This window comes from Sturnira hondurensis, unplaced genomic scaffold (assembly GCF_014824575.4).
Source record: "Sturnira hondurensis isolate 20B ecotype Veracruz unplaced genomic scaffold, ASM1482457v3 Scaffold0010600, whole genome shotgun sequence".
Classification (NCBI taxonomy): Eukaryota; Metazoa; Chordata; class Mammalia; order Chiroptera; family Phyllostomidae; genus Sturnira; species Sturnira hondurensis.
The window spans coordinates 721,808-732,964 of record NW_028083231.1 but is presented as its reverse complement, the minus strand read 5'-3'; the positions used below and the strand labels follow the sequence as shown (position 1 = coordinate 732,964).

At 42.0% G+C, this 11,157-nt stretch overlaps 1 pseudogene; it reads left to right on the top strand.

Annotated features, from left to right (window-relative positions):
• The first annotated feature begins 9,121 nt into the window (after positions 1–9,121).
• Positions 9,122–9,466, top strand: LOC118996026 (60S ribosomal protein L36-like; annotated as a pseudogene).
• Positions 9,467–11,157: the final 1,691 nt, after the last annotated feature.

Here is an 11,157-nt window from a genome sequence, read left to right as displayed (position 1 = left end):
CCTCGCCCCCTGGGGCCTGCGTGGTCTATCTCACTATGCGCGAATATGCGCCCGCGGTCTGCCCCACACCCCAGCTGGTTCTCGTCTGCCTGCGCGCCTGGGTCGGGGGCCCTGTCCTGCCCGACCCTGCTCGCTGCTGGCTCCGCCCCTCTTACCGTCCCAGTTCAACGGTTAGATGTAGTCGGACTTCTGTATAATTCAATTTTCTGTCCTTTGGTTGTGTCTTTGTTTCTCCAAACCTTTGTTGTATTCAAACTTGGTTGTGGGAGAAGGCACAGTGTTTCCACCTATGCCTCCATCTTGGTGGAAGTCCCCTCTTTTTCTTGAATACACAAAAAGACTACATTTTCCAGACTCTCTTGCAGTTTTATGTGGTCATGTGTTCAAGATTTATGCAGTGGAATTTAAGCAGAATCAAGGTATGCCAGTTCTAAGCCTTTCCCATTAAAACCCCCTAACATGCACTTTCCTATGCTTTTTCCCTTCTGCCTGATTTAGCTGGAGATAACCACCATGACATTTAAAACCATTTATCAAAGAAGGCAGAGCCTCCTTAAATCTGGATCCCTGAATGACTATGTAAAACAAAACTCCCTGACAATCTGGGATCATATTGCATTTTTATACAAGCAAGAAATAAACTTCTGTGTTCAACCATTGGATGTGTGGGTTTATTGATCACTGCAGTCTAGCCTAACCAAAATAATATAGTGAGGGGATCAAGACAATGGAGAAGCTTATTCAGTCTGTCATTATCTTTAGGAAAAAGTTATAAAGACCAAGTATCAATGCTGGCTGACTCAACATTTACCAGAATAAGCAGTGATATGATACCAGAAGGAGCTCTGATGACTATAAGTGGGTGATTGATCATTGTTATGGACAGTAAAGTAAGACAACACATCCAAATACTGGAAACCTTATATTATGGAAGATTGGAAGATCTTTATATAAAAATACAGAGAGGAAATAAGACAGGCAGTCAAGGTGAAGCATAGATTTGCCCTGTAGGAGAATTTGAAAGAAAAACTTCCTTTACTTATTGCATGCTAAAAGAGCCTTCTAGCTATTTAACTCAGAGCAATCATCAACCAGCCAACTCACATCCTCAGAAGAATGGAATAAAGAGGTATCACTTTTGAGCTTTCTTTTCCCCTCAGAGTGTGTTTGAATTTCAGACTTCCTTATAACATCTACTTCTGCTTCTTTTTATTTAAACTATAATTGCTTAGTATCTACCAGATACTAAGCATTATTCTAATAAGAACAGGAAAGACAATGACCCTTTACCAATGATTAATAAGAGTGAGGATATGAGCCCTCCCTCAAGGAGCCTGTAGTCTTCCCTTGGCAGTGCCCTTCCAGGCCAGACAGACTGTAGAAAAGCAACAGTTTCAGGTGGGTTTTTGAAAAGTGAATAAATAATCAGGTGAATAGTCCTTATTTTCAAGGCACCCCTCCTAAGGCTCTGCACTTGATTTTTTATTTGTAATTTTGAATAATTTTTTCTCAAAGAGATCTCTCAAACTATATAAGCTCCAAGTCCTATAAAACCTGGATCTGCTGTCTAATAGCCAAGTTCCTTGATCAAAAATAACTTCCATGGCCCATTAGGTGCTGGAGCAGTCTTGGTTACATAAAAATGCAGAGAATCTGCAGGACTTTCAGGCTGAAACCAAGGCTTTCTGATGGTAGCATGAATGCCAGAAAACAGAAGGCAGGGTCTCCATCTGCTGGCAGAAGACCAAAACTGCATAACATTGCCTTGACTAAGGACATCAGGTTTTGTTTCCCTTTAAGTGAATAAATAAAATAAATTAAGCAACATTAGATGCAATTAGGAAAGCAGGAGAAGGACTCACGACCACATCCCCACAATAAAGCCATTACTCTCATTTGAGCCCCTGTCCCCAGTTTTATATGGACATAATGATGTTCTAGACTGTCCTGCTTTGTAGAAACAGGTATTTTTTTAATCACAAGCATTTGTACATACTTCTACACTGTCTCCATAGCCAGTTCATTTAGTTGGTACACCATATACCAATGATGGGCCCTGAGTGATTACAGCAGTCCTATTTGTAGCTTCCATATACCACTTTGACAAATAATGATGCAGTGGACACTTTTGAACATATACTTTAATTATACCAGGGGTTATTTAGGGAAAACTGAGGAAACCAAATCCTACTTCATAACCTGGCTTAGCTTCAGAAGCAAGACTTCAAAGGATAGAGTGGCCTGGCTGGAGTCAGAGCTCAACACATGCAAAGGGTGAGCCGTGCAAAGGGTAAGCCATGCAAAGGGTATGCAAAGCAACCCAAGGGAATTGTTTCAATGTGCACAATTCCTAGAATATTCCAGTGTGTCAGCCTTAACATACTCTCATCAACATTGACAATCATCATGCAAACAATTTCTACGAGGAGGTTTCTGACATTCTGCTCTGGAATCTCTAACTTGTAAATGCTTCAACAATTTACATATTCAATCAAATGCGGAATCTAGTAAATTCTTAAACTAATTTTGCCTCACATTTTAAAAGAGAATTCTACATTGATTAATTACAAATATTGATAAATTGCTTACTAAAAATGATATATGTGAAACACAACAACTGTCAAAATTTTTTACTGGGTATACCCACCTCCAGTCCATATGCATCCCTGGCCATGACTGGCTGGGTGAGTGATCAGGAAAAAGAAGGGAGGATGTAGTGAACAAACAGCTGGAACACAGTCCAGGACAAGTTCTTCTTCCTATTCTTAGCATAGATGTGCTCTGTTGTTGCTGATAACCTTTACATCCCTGTTTGGGCACCAGCTGTGGTGGACCCTAGCCAGCAGAGTCCGTCTATTGTGGCTTATGGCAAGAATGAATGCACAGGCGACAACAATCTTGTGGCAAAAAAGGGAATAGGCACAACTACTCTCTCAAGGGGAGAGTGCTTATGGATGCCTTGGCCACACCCTCAAGAGGGGAGCGCCCCAACCCTTGCCTAGACAGGATTTTATTGTTTTCCTGGGGTCTTACACCATAGAAAGATTTATTATCTATTACATAGAATATTATTGTCTACATTTTGGGTACAATCAAGGAAATGAAAATAACATGCAGAGAGGAGTGGCGATGAGTTCATTAGTTCTGTCCTTGGGAGAACTCATACAGGTTTTAGAAATTACTTTGAAAATAGACAATACACATTTGCTGTTTTAGACCAGGGTGATGGAGTTTTAGCAAGAGCAAACCATAACAATCTCTATGCATTTTCTAGGCCTGATTCTCATGGGAAAACTCGGTTTGAAGGTCTGGCTCCTGCCCACCACTTCGCTTCTGTAGGTTTTCCATACACAGCTGAGTCACATTTGCTAGGCCAAAACAAACCAGTCCCCTACACTGTGTAATCTTGTATAAGTCACATTCTTTCTCTGTTCCCTTACTTTGAAACTGAAGTTGAAAGATTACTTGCCTTCTGAGGTCCTTCTAAAACTCGAGTTCCTGAATTTGGCAAAACAGCGGGTTACAAAGTCAATATCCAAAAATCAAAGGCATTTTTGTATTCTAACAATGAATCAGCAGAAGCAGAAATCAAGAAAAAAATCCCATTCAATATAGCAAAAACAAAAATAAAATACTTAGGAATAAATCTAACCAAGGATGTAAAAGACCTGTATGCAGAAAACTACACAACGCTGAAGAAAGAAATCAAGGAAGACACAAACAAATGGAAACATATTTCGTGTTCATGGATTGGAATAATTAACATCATCAAAATGTCCATACTACCCAAAGCCATTTACAGATTCAATGCAATACCTATTAAAGTACCAATGGCATGTTTCACAGACATAGAACAAACATTTCAAAAATTTATATGGAACCATGAATTACCCCAAATAGCAGCCGCAATTTTGAGAAAGAACAAAGTAGGAGGGATCACAATACCTGATATCAAACTGTATTACAAGGCCACTGTAATCAAAAGAGCCTGGTATTGGCATAAAAACAGGCACATAAACCAATGGAATAGAACAGAGAGCACAGAAATAAGTCCAACTCTCTACAGTCAATTAATATTTGACAAAGGGGGAAGTAACATAAAATGGAGTAAAGATAGCTTCTTCAACAAATGGTGTTGGGAGAACTGGACAGCTACATGCAAAAAAATGAAACTTGAGCACCGACTTAAACCATACACAAAAATAAATTCAAGGTGAATAAAAGACTTAAATGTAACCCGTGACACCATTAAAGCCCTAGAGGGGAAAATTGGCAGGAAAATCTCAGATATTTCACGCAGCAACATTTTTACTGCTATGTCCCCTAAAGCAAGGAATATAAAGGAAAGAATAAACAAATGGGATCTCATCAAAATAAAAAGCTTCTGCGTGGCTAAAGAAAACAGCATTAAAATAAAAAGACAACCAACTGTATGGGAAAACATATTTGCCAATGATACCTCAAACAAAGGTTTAATCTCCAAAATACACAAAAAACTCAAATGACTTCACTCCAAGAAGACAACTAACCCAAGTAAAAAATGGGAAAAGGACTTGAACAGACACTTTTCCAAGGAGAATATACAGAGGATCCAGACACATAAAAAGGTGCTCAATATCACTTGCTATCAGAAAGATGCAAATTAAAACCACAATGAGATACCACTTTACACAGGTCAGAATGGCTAACATAAGCAAAGCAACAAACAACAAATGTTGGAGAGGTTGTGGGGAATAGGGGACCCTAGTTCACTGTTGGTGGGATTGCAGACTGGTACAACCATATGAAAAACAGTATGGAATTTTCTCAGAAAACTAAAAAGGGACCCGCCTTTTAACCCAGCAATTCCTCTCCTGGGATTATATCCTAAGAACACCAAAACACCAATCCAACCAAACCTATGCACCCCAATGTTCATAGCAGCACAATTTACAATAGCCAAGAGTTGGAAGCAACCTAGGCGCCGGTCAGTAAATTGATGAATCAACAAATCATGGTACATTTACACAATGGATTCTATGCTGCAGAAAGAAAGAAGGAACTCCTATCTTTTGCAACATTATGGATGGAACTGGAAAGCATTATGCTGAGTGAAATAAGCAAGGTGTTGAAAGACAAATACCATATGATCTCACCTTTAACAGGAAGCTAAACAACAAAACAAACAAGCAAGCAAAACAAAGACACTGAAATAGAGAACAGGGGGACAGCGACCAGAGGGTAGAGGGGAGGGAATTTCAGGTGGGAAAGGGGAGGGATTTAGAGGAACTAGTATAAAGGACACATGGACAACAACTAAGGGGGATGGAAATGGGAGGGAGGTGGGGAGCATGGTGTGGTGGACTGGGATGGGAGTACAAGACAGAAAACTGTACTTGAAAAATAGTTAAATAAAAAACAAACAAACTCAAAGTCCATCAGTTTATCAGACCACACAGAATCCTGGACTTTGCTGAGAGCACTAGACATGAAGGGGCCATGGGGCACCCCCTTTGTGGACCAATCACTCCAAGTTGAGACTGTAAGAATGGGCTCACAGTGTCATCATTTACACAGAGATAGCCCACATGACAGACAGCCCATTGCCAATCCAGGAACTAGGGTGCAGTTTCAGTACTCATATGGAGGAAGGCAACTAGCAAAAGACTATTCTTAGCTAAAGAGGGTTTGATTCTGCTGTATGCTCACTAGAAAAACCATTAAATGCCTTCAAGCCAGGAAGGGGGTAGGAAGTACAATGCCATCAAGGGCTACACCTCAGCCCACTTCAACAAGTGTAGGATTCGGTTGCTGACCTTAAAATACAACTCAGCATATTTTCTAAGCCCCACTCAAGACCAGGTCAGTCCAGCCCCTGGAGAACTACAGAGACAAGTAAGCAAGGTGTTTGTCCCCAAGGAACTCATGATCTAGTGGGGGAGATGAGCTCACAGCATAGTCATAAATGCTCAAATGTTGTAGACTGCTCTGCCTGGTTTTAGGAATTGTATCTGTACCCCTTGTGGCTAAGGGCGAGGAATGACCTTTGGAGTGCCAGCCGCAGGAGCCAAAGCCTGTCTCTGGTAGCAAATGCTGCCTCAGTTCCTCTCCCTGCTCCCAAAGCTTGGTCGGAAGTCAATGATGGGTAAGACCCCTCACAGCGGGGGGGCAACCTAAGCCAGACTCAATCACTTGGGAGGCCTTCATGGAAGGACTCGATGGGGCTGTAACAAAGGGCAATGGACTCTCACTCCCCCGCTTTGACATAGCACGAGTCCCCATGTCCTCTGGGAGAAGCACTTCCTGGCTCGAATCCCCTTAAGCCTGAATACGTGTTGGGGAGAGGTGCAGCTCCTTACCTTGCTAGAGCGTGTCCTGGGGAAAAATCTGACATCACAAAGACTTGCTGAAAAACCTGTGAAATCTGCTCTGCTAAGAGTGCTTTCATTCATATGATAAGGGTCTGAGAGGAAATGAGTATGACTCCCAAAGTTTCTGCAACTCTCTGCCTGACAGACACTGACTCAGGCTCTGAAGCCTTCAAATATCTTTGAAATGTTATCTACTGTTTGATCCTTGCCATCCTGTATTCCTGTGTATTACAACCCAATAAAAGGCTATGGAGGAAGGCGCCCGGGGCCTTTTTCTCTTCGGAGAAACTGGCCATAGCCCACTCCTCTTCCCCAAGCAGATCACATCATGTCTCAGCCATTATTCACTTCTGTCCGTGGCACACGGGAGGGACTCGCGAGAGAAGTCGCCCCCACACCCAAGTAGTATTAAGAGTTCTTAAAGAGAGTTCAAAAAGTGTACAGAGAGATTAAATTACACAGGACAGGAGGGTGGGGAGATATGGTGCTAGGAATGGACTCCTGGGAAAAATGTCACTTGTGATAGGTTTTTCCGGCCAAGTTAGACTTTGATAGAAAGCAATAAGAAGGACCCCATGGGTGAGGAGGCTATTAGAATTCCTCTCAAATTTCCTGGGCTGGCGGGCTGGCGGTCCTGTGACCACAGAGATCACAACTGAACACAGCCCCCTGTCCTTGCCACCCTCCCTGCAAACCTAGGCAGACAAGTCTCTGCCCGGTGCTGCCCAGCCCTGCCTAGATGGGGAGGGAGGGAGCCAGCTCTCTTCAAAGGACCCTGAGCCCGGCCCAAGGCTCCACCAGGTGCCAGGCTGCAGATGAGTCCTCCATGGCAGATGCCCCCAACTCTGGCCGCAGATGGAAGCCACTACACCCATACTGCGGTTGCACCAAGGCCATTAGGTGCTGGCCGAGGGCTGCTGCCACTTTTGCCAGTACTCAAAGGTGCTGGGCTCCCAATGAGTCCTCCGTGGCAGATGTCACTGTCAGCAGACGGAAGCCTCTGGGCACTGACCACTGTGGCAGCAGCAGCTGAGGCCGCTAGGTGCCGGCTGAGGGCTGCTGGCCCCGCCACCAGTCCCACCGCTGCTGCCTTTTTAAAAATTTATTTAATTATTTTTCAAGTACAGTTTTCTGTCTATTACTCCCATCCCATCCCACCCCCTGTGCTCCCCTCCTTCCTCCCATTTCCACCCTTCTCAGTTGTTGACCATGTATCCTTTATATATGTTCCTCTAAATCCCTCCCCTTTTTCCCCTGAAATGCCCTCCCCTCTCCCCTCTGGTCACTGTCCCCCTGTTCTCTATTTCAGTGTATTTGGTTATATTTTGCTTGCTTGTTTGTTTTGTTGTTTAGCTTCCTGTTAAACGTGAGATCATATGGTATTTGTCCCTCAACACCTGGCTTATTTCACTCAGCATAATGCTTTCCAGTTCCATCCATGCTGTTGCAAAAGGTAGGAGCTCCTTTTTTTCTTTCTACTGCATAGAATTCCATTGTGTATATGTACCATAGTTTTTTGATCCATTCATTTACTGATGGGAACCTAGGTTGCTTCCAACCCTTGGCTATTATAAATTGTGCTGCTATGAACATTGGGGTGCATATGTTCTTTGGGATTGGTGTTTTAGTGTTCTTAGGATACAATCCTAGCGAAAGAAAAGGCGGAAGTCTCAGAAATAATGTTAGATGAAAGAGAGGCAAGTCAGCTATCAGATATTGAATTCAAAACACTAGTTATCAGGAAATTCAAAGAGCTCACAATGAGCTACCTGAAACTACAAGGGAGCTACAATGAGCTCTCCACAAACTATATCAACATGAAAAAGGAAATAGAAACTATCAGCAAAGGCGAAGAGGAAATGAAGAATACAATTTTGGAACTGAAGAACACAATAGAAGGAATGAAAAGCAGGATCGATGAGGCAGAAGATCAGATCAGCGAGTTGAAGGACACAGTAGAAAGAATCTCCCAGAAAGAGCAGGAAAGGGAAAAGGGGCCAACACAAAACAAATTTTATTTGAAATGACTGACACATTTATGAGATGTAAGGCTAGTCTAAAGAATGTAAATGCAAGGCACTGCCCAAGGGACGAGTTTTCTGTGCCCTCCTTTCTCTCCAGGACCAGTCATTAGTTTGCGACATGTTCCTCTTATTGTTGGAAATATCTGTTCTCAGCTCAACTGTAAACTTTTGACAGGGAGGTAATAAGTGTTCTAAGATACTTATCATTCCAGATGTCTGACTCACCTGCTGATGAATAAATGTCTTACCTGGGGGTTCCATCACTACTATACAAATTCTCTCAGATGCTTTTGCATTTAAAAACAACTCTGCCCCATTAGGGTTCAGAAAAGGCCAAACAAATTCTTTATATTGTCATAGAAAGGTGTCCTTCTACCACCTTAGGTTACATGTCAATGAAGATTTTTGGGTATCAGAAAATCCCCAAATATCAAATTTCAATAGGCCAAGGACTTCCCCTAAATTGGCACTCAACTATTCCATTATGTAAGCGAACTTGGATCTCCAAATATGAAAGTCCATAGGGCACATGGCACAGGTGGATTTTTAGTAAAGTGGCTGAAAACTTAGGGTGAGGCAAAAGTAGGTTTACAGTTATTTTATGGAAAATAAAATAATAATTAGTAAATAATAACAAAAAAAAACTCTGCATTTCACGTACTCAGAACTCTAAACCTATTTTTGTACCACACTGTATGGTCTTTGATATGAACACACAACATTAAAATATGCATGTAGGGATTCTGCTGTAGCAGCCATTGATTAACAGCAGCCATGGCTCTCCACTACCCCATGGCCATGGGCCTCAACAAGGGACACAATGTAACAAAGGACATGAGGAAGCCAAGGCACAGCTGCCACCATAGGGACCTCACCAAGCACACCAAGTTCTTGTGGGACATGATCTGATAAGTGTATGTCTTTGCCCCTTATTAACAGTGAGCCATAGAGCTGCTCAAGGTCTTTAAGAACGAGAGGGCCCTGAAATTCATCAAGAAAAGGGTGGGGACACACATCTGTGCCAAGAGAAAGAGAGAGGGGCTGAGCAATGTCCTTGCACCCATGAGGAAGGGAAGAGCCAAGAAGGACTGAACCCCATCCCCTCTGTGTAATAAAATCTGTTTAGGAAAAAATATGCATGTATATTCTCTGAATTAGTCATTTGATGCAAATGCTGAATTACAACCTCCATGGCTATACTATCTGCTATCATCTTCTATCTCAAGTGCAACTCTAGTGCAGGCCCAGGATAAGCACAAAGGAAACATGACGACCACAAACTACATCAAATTTCCAGGAGCTTCTTCCAGTTTTCCTGTGAACTCCTAGGACAGTTTGAAGCAGTTAAAACCATGGTGTGGATTGGATCAATCCTCTGGTCTCACAGACCCTTCATACACATGAGATATAAGCTAAGATATGTACACTTTATAATCAGAGGAGACAGACATAGCTGCAGGGCTCCAAAAAATAGGTGAAGTCTAAAGAAAGAATGAGTCAACCAAAGGGGCTAACCAACATGGGACACCAAATTCAAGGATGTACAAGTCATTGTTTATAATCTAAGGAAGAAAAATCCTGGATCTGGAGTCACTAAGGAGATGATCTTTGCTCTAGGACATGGACAGATCACAGAGCTCCCTCAGTTCAAGAGTGAAAAAGCCCGCCACAGGCCACTCACCTCTCCAAGCAATATTTGGCTGAATGATTTTGCTCCCCAGGTCTCTGCATACTGAGAAGATATAAAAGCATTCTGGCTAGTGGAAACAGGGAAGCCCTGTTCTGGATTTTTGCCTTTTTTTTTTTTGCTTTATAAGTCGTTGTATAGTATTTCAGTTAGCACGAGTCTGTCCTCACTTCTGGCACCCTCACTCAGTTCAAGACTGAGAACCAGACTGTAGAACTGGAGTTTTTAGCCTCGAGCCCATGGTCTTTCAGGATGGGTCTTTATGAGTTCTATAAATTCTGTCAAATTATATGTATAAATGTGTGTCTGTTTATATGAGCATATGGGAGTATGAAGATTCTTTCAGATTCCCAAAGTGGCCCATGACTCAAAAAAGGTTAAAAACTCACTCGTATAGCTTTGTGGTTGTGAACACATGAAGGCACTTAGAGTGTAGTGTGCCTGGAGAAGGCATGGAACGTTGGTGCTAGTCCTTCCCCACACAATTTTTTGCCCTATGCATCTCTTCTATTTGGCTGTTTCTGAGTTGCATCTTTATAATAAATGAGTAATAGTAAGTTTATGAAAACACTTTTGTAGAATGTGGTGACCCAGCTAAGAAGCTGTTCTTGAGAAAACATACCCACCATTAACCATCACCCCTAGATGGCACCTAGGTACCTACATGGCATTATTGTATCCCTTGCAATAATTCAATGCTTAAACCATACAGGCCTGACCATTTCTGCTATTCCTAAAGATTGTCAGAAAAGATTTTATCTCATTTTCCATTTATAATTGAAAAAGAAAGCTACCCTCAGAGTAAAATAATTATTTCATTATTTGCTACCAATTCCTCACCTCACAGATAAGTTTGTCTTTTTTATACTGCCAAGTCTTGGTATAACTGGCTCATCTTCCAGGAGACACTAAGAGTCTCCCAGGAGACTCTTAACAGAGAGACCTGGTAGAAGCCCAGTTTTTCTCAACCCAAAAATGTACAGTTTTCTTTACCATGTGATATACTAGGGATCTAAAAGAGTTTACATTAATCTCATCATAATGAAACAAAAACATGATTGCCCATTAACAGCAGAGGACAATGTATGAACTTGAA